Source organism: Lissotriton helveticus (assembly GCF_964261635.1).
Source record: "Lissotriton helveticus chromosome 1_1 unlocalized genomic scaffold, aLisHel1.1 SUPER_1_unloc_29, whole genome shotgun sequence".
In the NCBI taxonomy this organism is placed as follows: domain Eukaryota; kingdom Metazoa; phylum Chordata; class Amphibia; order Caudata; family Salamandridae; genus Lissotriton; species Lissotriton helveticus.
Window position 1 is genome coordinate 1,564,759 of NW_027611669.1, and position 12,918 is coordinate 1,577,676.

Sequence of the window (12,918 nt, forward strand, 5' to 3'; positions counted from 1 at the left end):
ACCAGATTCACGAGTCTTCTTTGGTAGTTCGTCGGCACAGGGACCACAAGCCAGCTGGCAAGTGACCGGGCCAACACGTTGAGCCAAATCGTACCAAAGGGCCCCACGCAGCACTCGTCGAGTGTGGAGGGCTGAACTTCGGCTCAGGAGTAGCTCAGGGTGGGGGCTTCTCAAACCCCGGTGTACAGCTTCGAGGGTCACTCGTGGGCTGCACGGTCAGCGTCTCGTGGTCACTTCAAGATGGCGTGCCCCACGCTTCCGGTCGCCTCCACGGGTCTCAGCTTTGCATGGACTGTGGATCGGGCTGTTAGAAGCTGGGCAGGCTTGATCTCGTCGATCTCAGTCGCTCGAGTTCCGGCGGGAACTGCAACTAAGTAGACGTCGAGGGCTGGATGGTGCCTGCTGCTGCAGGGTGGTCACTCCTTGACCACAAGGGAGATTCTTCGGGCTTCCACGTTGAGATGGAGGGCGAAGGGTCCAGAATATCGTTTCAAATGTTTCTTCCAGGAAATCTGATGTGCATTGGCACTGCTCCCACTCTTATTCGAATCTGGTGGGCGTGATTACCTGCTAGGTCCCCTCCAAATGGGTGGGACCCAGGAAGTGGGTGGATACACCCCCTTCCTTTGATCCAGGCCGCCCTGGCACGAGGGCTGGAGTGCCCCAGAACCGGTTTGGCCGGATTATGCAAGGGGCAGCCTTGTGCGCCCCAGGCAGTGTCTGGTTTCTTTCAAACCTCCCTGCTACAATACACTATCTCCTGTCTGGAGGGCGGTGACACCCTCCTGTGACAGGAAACCCTTTGTCCAGGACCCCCTTGACTGGGTTTCGGTCAGCTCCAGGGGTCCAGACATTTGTCTGTGGCAGAGGCATCCATTTTGTGGATCTTAAGGCCTTTGGAGAAATCAACCGCATTAAAGTGAAGTAACATGTCTTACCCCTCTAGAGGGGTGGAATGCCATCCCCGTCGCCAGAACTGGCGAGGGGATGGTATTCCAAAGCGTATGACACCTTACACGACATGTTTTGATAAAGCCAAACCAGAGTTGCTAAATAACCGCGAGGATTATAAGGCACTTAATAGTATATGGTATGGCATTATCCTGAAACAGCTTAGGGATTTGTTCCCGACGGCTGGAGACAGGCTCAGCTCATGCTAGAGCTCCATCTCACATAAAAACCATGCACCCAGCCTCCAGGATTGGTGAGGCCTGTCTATAGGAGTGGCTCACAGGTTTACATGTGTCCAGATATAGGTTTAGACATAGGTATACTATATCTAAGCAAGGGGTGTGTACACCACCTTACCCCAGCTGAGTGATCAGCCAGTTGTGTCAATTTAAGAACCAGCCAGGGGTGGCAAAAGATATGCTGCAGCCCCTGGTAGGCCTTAGTGGCTCCTGTGCCCTGTGCACCTATAGTGCATTCTACAGGGGCTGACAAGGAGTCCATTTCCAATTGGTATGTGCCTATAGCACATGTGTCATTAATTTAGTGAGAGAACAGCAGGCTGGGGGTCTGATCAGCAGGCCCACAGCCTCAGTAGTCGAAAACCAGTGAAGCAAAAAGCAAAAATTTGGGGTGACCATAGGATAGCAGACCCTACTCTCCTACACAGGGTAAGGTGGGATTGATAACTAAAGCTGTTCTCACAGTCATTGCTCTTATTCGAGTTGTTTGTTTCTCCAAGTTGGGTTTGTTCCTGCATACATGCCATCTTAAGACTAAATTTGATTTCTGATTTTGTAGTTGTTTATGTTACAACTCAGCATTAACTTCTAAAGTACATTTCAGATGCTCTTCTTAACATATATTTAACTAATGATAGTGTGTACCTGGAGATCATTTTTCTACCTTTAAAGGCACCAGTCTAACTTGTCTTATTAACTTTCACCGAGGAGCCCCTTGTATTAATTAAGATGCCCTCATGGATTCATTTTCTCCAAGTTATGCCCGGGTGAATTCCCTCTAGTTTAATTAGTCTTATTTTGTGATTCTAGTTTATCTCATTTGATTTAGGAGTTTTAAGGTGTTTGGGCTTTAGTGTTTGCCTGTTAGGTATGTTCGTTCATACCAGTAATGACCGATGATTAGGGCATGCCAGGGTGGTTTATGAATTATCAATAGCGTAACACTGGGCCCTTTTATACTTTCTGTGCCAGAATATGTTTTTTGTTCAGTGGTTAATGATCGACTTTGGAGTTACAGGACACTTTGAAACCACTCGGATCAACCCAAGAGACAGAATTGGTGGGGGAAAATCTTCCTATATTGGAAATGGTAATCCAGCATCGTTGCTGTAACGACATCTGAGAAAGTGTATTTAAACAACCTTTTCTCTCCTCTCATCTTCAGGAGACAGAGACAAAAGCTTCCGCTTGTAAACCAGGGATATTAGTCTTTTTGATGGTTCTGTCACATCACAACACGTCTACGGATGCTGATCTGTTGGGGAGGGTCTGGGTCTCCAAAGCATTTCTCATAAACCATCAAACAGAATTTACAACACTGAGTTTTCTCAAGTGCACTGTGTAGGTATCAGTTGTGGCCAATTTTCTCCTCAATATCAGTTTCCTGACACTTGATAAACATTTATGGCCATTTTACTATAGGGATTTGACAACTTTCACATTCACCATTTTCTTCTGCACCAACATCCTCACCATTCCTGGCACATAGAATGTGTTTTCTTCTCAAGAGCTCGAGAATGTTTTAACTTTCCTTGAAATAATCCTTTTCGTTGCGTTTCACTAAATTTTAACCTTCTTTTTTCTCTTCATGCTTCAGTCACCTGTAGAAACGGAGTCAGAAATTGTAAATGAAAACAAAGAAAAAATATTTATGACCTTATACTTTGCACAAAGAAAGTATGGACAAAAACAAGCCAGGAAATGAGTTGAGTATCATTTCTGATAGTGGTGAAACAGCTCGGGGACACTGTAAATCGGGAGCTTCGGATCACTGGAACTCATAGATGTGAGAGAAAACGTAATTAATATTTAAGAAAGAAACACAAGTTGCACATATATTGTGACACAGATTCTCAGCAGCAGCCAAAACTATCAATTTACAATTTCTGTGGCAAAGGCTGGCATCACAAAGAGATATTTGTAATACTTTTAATTAATTATCTCCTGCCCACCTAGACTGTTAATCTATTCCTTTTTCCAGTGATCTAGAACAATTATTGAACAATTTATTGAACAAAGGTATTTGCTTTGTTGTAATCACTGCTTTAAATGCCACCATAGACTGACGCTGTGTCCAGTTAGCTCGGTGGAATTCACTATTTCAAATTGTGCGGATGATAAGAACTTACTTGGTGCCCAGAACTCATCACACTCCTCCGACAGGTCCCAGGCACTGCAACACCTGAAAAAGAGAAAAAAACAGCACAACAGTAAAGGAAACAAAAAGGGTCTAGAAAAGAAAAACACAAAACAGAAGAAAGAGATAAAAGGCTATCTTCCACTCGCACCACATGTTCCAGCACAGGAAACTGTGCAGCAGGTGCTTGTGAACCCATAGGTTATTTCTAAAGACAGTGCCCCCAAGGTCAGCACCAGGTGCAGCTCCACCGGTTGCACCACCCTAAAGCAAGCCTTGTGTGCGTGTGTGTCCACACACATATACTGTGTCTTTTGCTTGTAGTAGATAAGACTGAAAAGGATAGTTTAGGAGGACGTAAAGAGATGGAAGTCAGAGCAAGAGAGAAAGACGGCAAAAGAACAGTCAGAGGGGGGAGAGTATCACGTGGTGTAGAGGAGGAGACAAATGTGCCAATAGTTAACGAACTGCTGGGCAAAACCGACCTAAAAAGGAATCGGACCTGCACTACACCCCCAACATTTCCAGGAGGAATGTGGCTCCATCATATTATTATCAGAAGTTTGATAACAAGAAGATTAGTGTACAGAAGGAGTCAAATGTTGAAGCTGAAGAGACAAAAACAAAACAGAGAGGAAGAAAGGGAATAGAGAAAGAAGAAACAGGGTAAAAGGAAACTTAAGAGTTATAGGAATCCTTACCTGACAGTTATATTATATTTTGTTCCTCCAAGGGTGGCAGCCCGCTGCACTGCCTGGTCAGCCCAGAATACCTTGAAAGGAAGTAAAGAAATAGTTTTGCGTCAGATGACTATCACACTTCATCACATTTTACAAAAAAAGTCCTGAACTTACAAAACAAAAGAATCTCTTGTTCTCTGAAAGCCATTGTGAAGCAAATATGGGTATGAATAAACACTTTTTTGGTTCACCAAGAAACATGAACCCTTGCTGGAAAAGGTCTCTGTGAATATAGAGTGCACCCACAGTCTCAGAGAACAAACCCTAACAACCCGGTCCATGTCTTCATAACCCCCATCTTTCCATTTACAACCCGTGAAACTTACAAATCAAAACAATCTGGTTTGCAAAGGTATGTTAAATTCCTTGTACATAATTCTGCCCCGTTCATAAATCAGTCAACCAGACTCTTAGATTTATACAAACCATGCTCTCGGAGGAACTGCAATTCATGCTCAAGCTGATGCAGAGTTCGAATACTGAGCAATGGAAGCAACAAAGCATCAATGTGTTGGCGCTTTGTATTTAAAAATTATCTGAAGGGATGATGCGGAGGGTCAGTGTCTAGTGAGCCCCACAAGACGAAATTCGGAATTGAACCTTCAGAAGACAAAGCTTAGAACATTCCAATGTTAAGATCTATTGAAGACAACGGAGCAGCAGCAGCAGCCTATATATACAACCTGATATTGGCCCGCTGCTCTCAACAATACAATGTCCTAATACACAGCCTCTGCCTCTCCAAAATATTTGGATTGGGCAAGAGAAGGCAGAAGATAGAGGCTGGAATCAGGGCACACAGGAGCCTCCCCCCTTCCTCCTCCCGTAGCTTGCAGTGTCACTGGCGTCTCGGAAGGAGGGGGGGTTCTGCTCATCTCCTGCATCTCCCCGGCTCACGTGAATGATGAAAAGCAGTTTAGCCGAGCCCAGGGAGAACCAGGGGCTGACTTTAGCCTCCTTTAACAGCTATTGCTGTGAATGTTCAACAATTAACCACCGTGGTCCAGCTTGCGGCTGTTAACCTTTGAACATTCACAGCAACAGCTGTGAAATAAAGGTTTCGGAGTACCGGAGGTGTTTCTACCCCCTCGGTCTCTGGGACACCCTTGTTTTATTAATTAACACATTCTGCCCTCATGGTGCAAACAGTGCAACGGCCTTATAGTCAGCCGTAGCAGGCAATACTGCCCATTAAAGGACCGCTCCCTTGGTAAAGGCCCTTGCCTTTGGAGCTACAACAAGCTTCAAAGCTATATTAAAGGTTTCAAATAATTACTGAAGCCATAAACATGGTTACTCAGATAGAGAAATAATTATCATAATATTTGCAGGAGGATCACATATTGGTAACCTCTAAAGTATATCAAAAGCCAGATTCAGAAACAACTTTAGCTGTAAAGTCAATAGACAGACCACCACAACAAATGTGTGCTAAGAAATATCAAATAACAAACTAGCATAGAACCTGCTTAGTTAGAAATCAAGGAAAAGTTGTTAAGTACAAAATCAGTAAGAGGAATGACATGTAATCTGCCTTTAGGAAAAGTGTAAAATAAAACAATTCCAGCAAATATCCCAAAACAGTACATTTTATACGTTTTTAGACTGAGAGAACACATTATTCACATGGTTCATGATGAGGTAAAATTGACAGCAATCAATGAATAGTCATGAAAACATGGCACAACAAAATGTAATGTAATAAACCACACCTACAAAATGAATAATTAATTGTGACTCTTCCCCAAAAAGCCACAAGTAATTTTACGAGGTTATTCCCTAACATAATAACTGGATCTTAATCACAGTTTAAGTTTGTGGCCATTCATCATTGACCCAATTTGTAGAATTTGTAAAAACTCCTAGTATAGATGCAAGTTGTGGAAAATCCTTATTAATCACTTAAGGATTTTGTTGAAATTCTGAATTTGTTGAGATTTTGGCGTTCTATTCTGCACTGGGCTGTGTGACTGTCTGGACTGAAGGCATGTTCCAATATATCTGCCTTTGATTCTGCATGCTCTGCACAGAGGCCAGTTGGGCTGGGACCATTAACTGAGACATCCCATTCGGTGCCATCTGATTCATGTTCCATTTTCCCAGGTTCCTGCAAACATCGCAAGGATCATGTCTTATTCTGCACATTATTAGTGTTTGAGGTATTTAAATTGCCACTGTTAGTAAAACCTATACCCTAAGCAGGGCCGGACTGGCCGTAACGGGCTTCCGGTGTTTCCCCGGGAGGCTGGAAGAGTGAGGCTGATTCTTCAGTGCTGGGAAACATATTGGTCACTGGTGGCTGGTTTTGCTGTGGTGTTGCTATAACACCCCCCAGCTACAAAAGAGGCAGGGAGCTGGCTCGTCAAAATTGTCAGGCCTGGTTTGGGTTCCCAGTTTTGATCTTCTTCTGCTTAGTAACAAAATTGTCACTAGAGTACTTTGGTTACAACAAAGTCTCATCCAGAATGTAGGTCTGAAGCCTCTCACATTTTGCTGGATATGTGCACTAACCTCTGAATGCAACGCTAAAAGATGCGTCCTCCTTTACCCGGTCTTCAACTTTGCAATATTGTCTGTAGATCTGCATTAATCTCTTGTAATATATAATGAAATATTTTGAGGCGCTTCACTCTGTGGCTCTTCAATTGGCCAGTTTACAAACAACTTACACTCATTCCACAAATCTCTTGGGACAACAATGAACAAACTTAAACTCAGCTCTCGATCACCCTGCCTGGACGAACAGGTCTCATCTCCACTGCATCCCTCCTGGACAGGCCCCACCTTCTATGAACCACCCAAACACAGGACGGGCCTCACCTCATCTGCGCCCCTGGACAGGCATCTCCCCCTCTGCACCCCTGGACAGGCCTCATCTCCTCTGCACCCCTGGAAAGGCCTCACCTCCTCTGACCCCTGGACAGGCCTCACCTCCTCTGACCCCTGGACAGGCCTCACCTCCTCTGCACCCCTGGACAGGCCTCACCTCCTTTGTACCCCTGGACAGGCCTCTCCTCCTCTGCACCGCTAGACAGGCCACGCCTCCTCTGCACCCCTGGACATGCCTCACCTCCTCTGCCCACCTGGACAGGCCTCACCTCCTCTGCACTCCCGGACAGGCCTCACCTCATCTGCACCCCTTGACAGGCTTCTCTCCCTCTGCACCCCTGGACACAGGCCTCACCTCCTCTGTACCCCTGGACAGGCCTCACCTCCTCTGTACCCCTTGACAGGCCTCACCTCCTCTGCACCCCAGGCCTCACCTCCTCTGCTCCCCTGGACAGGCCTCTCTTCCTCTGCACCCGTGGACAGGCCTCACCTCCTCTGCTCCCCCTGGACAGGCCTCTCCTCCTTTGCACCCCTGGACAGGCCTCACCTCCTCTGAACCCCTGGACAGGCCTCACCTCCTCTGTCCTTGGACAGGCCTCAGCTCATCTGCACCCCTGGACAGGCCTCACCACCTCTGTCCTTGGACAGGCCTCACCTCCTCTGCACCCCTGGACAGGCCTCACCTCCTCTGCACCCCGGGACAGGCATCACCTCCTCTGCACCCCTGGACAGGCCACACCTCCTCTGCACCCCTGGACATGCCTAACCTCCTCTGCCCACCTGTACAGGCCTCTCCTCCTCTGCACCCCTGGACAGGCCTCACCTCCTCTGCACTCCTGGACAGGTCTCACCTCATCTGCATCCCTTGACAGGCCTCACCTCCTCTGCACCCACTGGACACAGGCCTCACCTCCTCTGCACCCCTGGACAGGCCTCTCCTCCTCTGCACCCCTGGATAGACCTCACCTCCTCTGCACCCCTGGACAGGCGTCAGCTCCTCTGCACCCCTGGACACGCCTCACCTCCTCTGCATCCCTGGACAGGCATCACCTCTGCACCACTGGACAGGCCTCACCTACTGCACCCCTGGACAGGCCTCAGCTTGTCTGTACCCCTGGGCAGGCCTCACCTCCTCTGCACCCATGGACAGGCCTCTCCTCCTCTGCACTCCTGGACAGGCCTCACCTCCTCTGCACTCCTGGACAGGCCTCACCTCATCTGTCCCTGGACAGGCCTCACCTCCTCTGCACCCCTGGACACAGGCCTCATCTCTTCTGCACCCTGGACAGGCCTCTCTTCCTCTGCTCCCTGTACAGACCTCACCTCCTCTGTCCCTGGACAGGCTTCACCTCCTCTGCACCCCTGGACACGGGCCTCACCTCATCTGCACCCCTTGACAGGCTTCTCTCCCTCTGCACCCCTGGACACAGGCCTCACCTCCTCTGTACCCCTTGACAGGCCTCACCTCCTCTGCACCCCAGGCCTCACCTCCTCTGCTCCCCTGGACAGGCCTCTCTTCCTCTGCACCCGTGGACAGACCTCTCCTCCTCTGCACCGCTAGAAAGGCCTCACCTCCTCTGCACCCCTGGACAGGCCTCATCTCCTCTGCTCCCCCTGGACAGGCCTCTCCTCCTTTGCACCCCTGGACAGGCCTCACCTCCTCTGAACCCCTGGACAGGCCTCATCTCCTCTGTCCTTGGACAGGCCTCAGCTCATCTGCACCCCTGGACAGGCCTCACCACCTCTGTCCTTGGACAGACCTCACCTCCTCTGCACCCCTGGACAGGCCTCACCTCCTCTGCACCCCGGGACAGGCATCACCTCCTCTGCACCCCTGGACAGGCCTCACCTACTGCACCCCTGGACAGGCCTCAGCTTGTCTGTACCCCTGGGCAGGCCTCACCTCCTCTGCACCCCTGGACAGGCCACACCTCCTCTGCACCCCTGGACATGCCTAACCTCCTCTGCCCACCTGGACAGGCCTCTCCTCCTCTGCACCCCTGGACAGGCCTCACCTCCTCTGCACTCCTGGACAGGCCTCACCTCATCTGCATCCCTTGACAGGCCTCACCTCCTCTGCACCCCTGAACAGGCCTCTCCTCCTCTGCACCCCTGGACAGGCCTCACCTCCTCTGCACCCCTGGACAGGGCTCACCTTCTCTGCACCCACTGGACACAGGCCTCACCTCCTCTGCACCCCTGGACAGGCCTCTCCTCCTCTGCACCCCTGGATAGACCTCACCTCCTCTTCACCCCTGGACAGGCATCACCTCCTCTGCACCCCTGGACAGGCCTCACCTACTGCACCCCTGGACAGGCCTCAGCTTGTCTGTACCCCTGGGCATGCCTCACCTCCTCAGCACCCCTGGACAGGCCTCTCCTCCTCTGCACTCCTGGACAGGCCTCACCTCCTCTGCACCCCTGAACAGGCCTCTCCTCCTCTGCACCCCTGGACAGGCCTCACCTCCTCTGCACCCCTGGACAGGGCTCACCTTCTCTGCACCCACTGGACACAGGCCTCACCTCCTCTGCACCCCTGGACAGGCCTCTCCTCCTCTGCACCCCTGGATAGACCTCACCTCCTCTTCACCCCTGGACAGGCATCACCTCCTCTGCACCCCTGGACAGGCCTCACCTACTGCACCCCTGGACAGGCCTCAGCTTGTCTGTACCCCTGGGCATGCCTCACCTCCTCAGCACCCCTGGACAGGCCTCTCCTCCTCTGCACTCCTGGACAGGCCTCACCTCCTCTGCACTCCTGGACAGACCTCACCTCCTCTGCACCCCTGGACAGGCCTCACCTCCTCTGTCCCTGGACAGGCCTCATCTCTTCTGCACCCTGGACAGGCCTCTCCTCCTCTGCACCGATAGAAAGGCCTCACCTACTGTGCACCCCGGGACAGGCTTCACTTCCTTCGCTCCCCACTCAGCCTCAGCAGCAGGAATAGCTGAGCTCTCCTGACATCGGGGGGGGGGGGGGGGGGGGGGGGGGCTGATCCAGGTATTAATAAATTGCAGTCAAGTGAGCTGGCAGCTCTCCTACCTGATCAGAAACCTGTCCAGGCTCTCTCCTCCTCCTGGGGCTGGGGGGGGGGGAGGTGCAGATCTGGGGTCTGAAGATGGTGGTCGCTGCACAGACAGACAGGGCTCCTTCCTCCTCTGCAGCAGGCTGCACAGAACAGGAGAGGCTGGAAGTGATGTCACTGCCGCTGCTGGTGCTGTCTCTGCCGCTGCTGACCCGGAAGAGGAAACCCTTCTCCGTTTCATCCAATGTGCAGCTCAGTGAGTTTCATCAGCAGGCGAGGATCGCCCTCTGGTGGCCGCTGACGGAACCGCCGCCTCCAGGCTCCAGCAGTGAATACATTTCACACAAACAAGCATTTATACCTGTAAATACCTGGGCTTTCAGATGTCACAGAAGTGAATGTTTTTAAGGGTCAGACAGTTCAAGTACAAGTCTCAAATATAGTTGCTGCTGTAGAAAGGTATTTACAGCTTCACTTCAGATGAGCATCTCCCAAACACTGATGTAAAGGACTTAAGAGTATTTACAGAAATTTGACAACTGGAAGTGACAATCTGTATTTCAATGAATATATCTGTATTTCAATTAATATATCTGTATTTCAATTATTATATCTGTATTTCAAAGAATATAATCAGAATATCAGTCAGTTTTCCAATGAAACTGGGTAGCTTAAAGTATTCTTTTAAATAATTTATTTGCAGTTGTTCAAATCCACAACATCCTAGATAGCAAAGTAAACAGAGATAAATATCATGGAGTTTAAGACACAAGATCAGTGACAATGAGGCATAGGTAAAAGCGACAATTGAAGGAGCTTATTTCTAATTTTCCTGTGTCTGTGGCTTATTCCTTATATTTAATACGGTTTTATATCCTCGAACAAGACTGAATTGTAAATTATAGTTAGGCTTTGAGTTTCTGGTTTGAGAGCACACTGTCTCCTAAAATATTAAGATAGCGGCCTCTTCCAGGCTTTGCAGTTTTGTTTACAGTAACCACCATCCTCTCTCAACAAAGATTCACTGACAAAAATAAAGCAATATATCTTTGAAACAATTAATTCCTAAGATAGGGCAACCAAGTATGAACCAGAAATTTCTCACATAGTTTACACTGTATCATAAAAATGAGTGGGCGTTACTGGTCTGAGAAACAGGGGAGGGGCATTTCATTACTCGAAAATATTCTACTCCTTCACATAGGCCCCTATATCATAGTGCACTCGTCATCAATACACCGCTGATTAGTGAGTGCATCAACTCTATGTAGCATTGTCATGCAAGAAGCCTTGAGTGCCTCGACAGCAACATTAGTTTGGACGTGCATACATCAGAGCCCTCAAGCCTCACTCATCACGAGTGACACTCACACATTTGGAGGTCGGTCTGAAGTCTCACATAAACCTGGCCCATTCTTCCAAACTATGGAGATTAACTAGAAACTCGCACATGACTATTCGGCACAGAGCAGACCCTCTGTCCCACATTTTATTGGCAAAAACCTCTCGTATTTCACCTTGAGTAGTACTGCACACAGTTCAGTGGAATGTTAAATTGAATGTTATGAATGTTATAATGTTTTCGCTTTGCATGTGTTCTGATCATGTCTATAAATTCAGTAATGTCTCTTCCTTTGACATTGTCAAAGCCAAATGTTAAGTGACACCACTCCTTGTGAGGTCATCAGTATTCTAATTCATTTGAAAAACTTGAGAGGTCTTTTTTTAATATCTCAATTCTTTACTGATCTTTGATATACAATCAGCATATAACACGTATGCAAGATTATCGATTCAGCAGAGTCCAAGATACTGTGTAAACTAGAACTTGTGAGAATACATTGATAACAGGAAAAACAATAAATAAAATAACCCCTACAGATAGAGTTGATGTGGCCCAGAAGATCCAGCAGATGATCAGGGAAGGAGGACGAGGGGGAACACAGGGGGAAGGGACATGGGAACAGGAAGAAAAGTCAGGGTGCCAGGCCCCATGGTCGCCCTCAAAAAAGCCAACTCCCACCACGGAATTTGTCATGAGCCAGGTACAGAGAATGAAACCAGGCTGATTGGTGTCAGCGTCTACAGCTACCCATGTAGGAAGGAACCCCAAACCTCTTCAAACTTCCACCGTTGGTCAACGAGTTAACAAATATATCTTGTGTAAGTGGCCATGTCGTGCCTGTCAGAGAGCCATGTACTATGAGACGGTAACGTGGTGGATAACCAATGGTGCAAAATTTCCACCTCCGCCACTACGAAGGCCGTAGCCAGGCAACTCTTACCATGGTGCATTATATCCTGGAATATTGACATTTTGTGAAGCGAGGTCAGATGGGTTGTCAATTGCGATGTCACCCCTAGGTTGGTCATCAAGGTATCCCAAACTGAGCCCCAGTAGCACACAGTACTGTTCAGTCCCACAGGAAATGCAAAATGTCACAGGCCGGTGCACTACACCGTCAGCACCTCCAGCCCTTGGAATCCTCTGCCATATCTGCTTTATAGATCCACTCCAGCATCCAGTGCCAGTGGTGTAGGACCTTGAAATAACTGAATTTCAACCTGACCTCCTGGAGGAAACTGCCATAGTCTTTCCAAAGGTCATGGGAGTCCTCCTCAGAGAGTGAGAGGCACACCCTCTGCTCCCACACACAACATACATTGTGGGTGGTGGGGCTCCAAAAAAAGGCTGTCCATAGTGGTAACATACAATCCCACCATAGTGTCCTTGAATCCTTTCCTCATCAGGATATAAGGCAACATTGGGACGGTCTCTAGATCGTAAGGGGAGCACCCAGCATGTGTCGCAGGCTCTGCAAGAGCTGTTGATACTGTCAGTATTGCGAATGTGGCAGCCCATAATCACGTATGAGAGTAGCAAAGGGCCCTCTCAGTGGCAGGAAGGTTCTCGCTCATCAAGTTGGTGGTGCTCCCTCGTCTCCTTTACTATTTTACAAATCTGCCGTTATACCTGTCATCGTCCTTTTTTTGAC

At 48.7% G+C, this 12,918-nt stretch overlaps 1 long non-coding RNA gene and 1 pseudogene across 1 annotated transcript; both read right to left on the reverse strand.

Moving 5' to 3' along the window:
- Nucleotides 1-12,918, reverse strand: part of LOC144805837 (uncharacterized) — a 103,868-nt pseudogene that overhangs the window by 3,803 nt on the left and 87,147 nt on the right.
- LOC144805842 (uncharacterized) lies at nt 1,771-10,060 on the reverse strand. Its single transcript, XR_013605610.1, has 4 exons — nt 9,940-10,060; nt 4,029-4,099; nt 3,320-3,372; nt 1,771-2,791 (listed from the first exon to the last, which is right to left on the reverse strand). It is a non-coding gene; the product is annotated as an uncharacterized LOC144805842 (long non-coding RNA).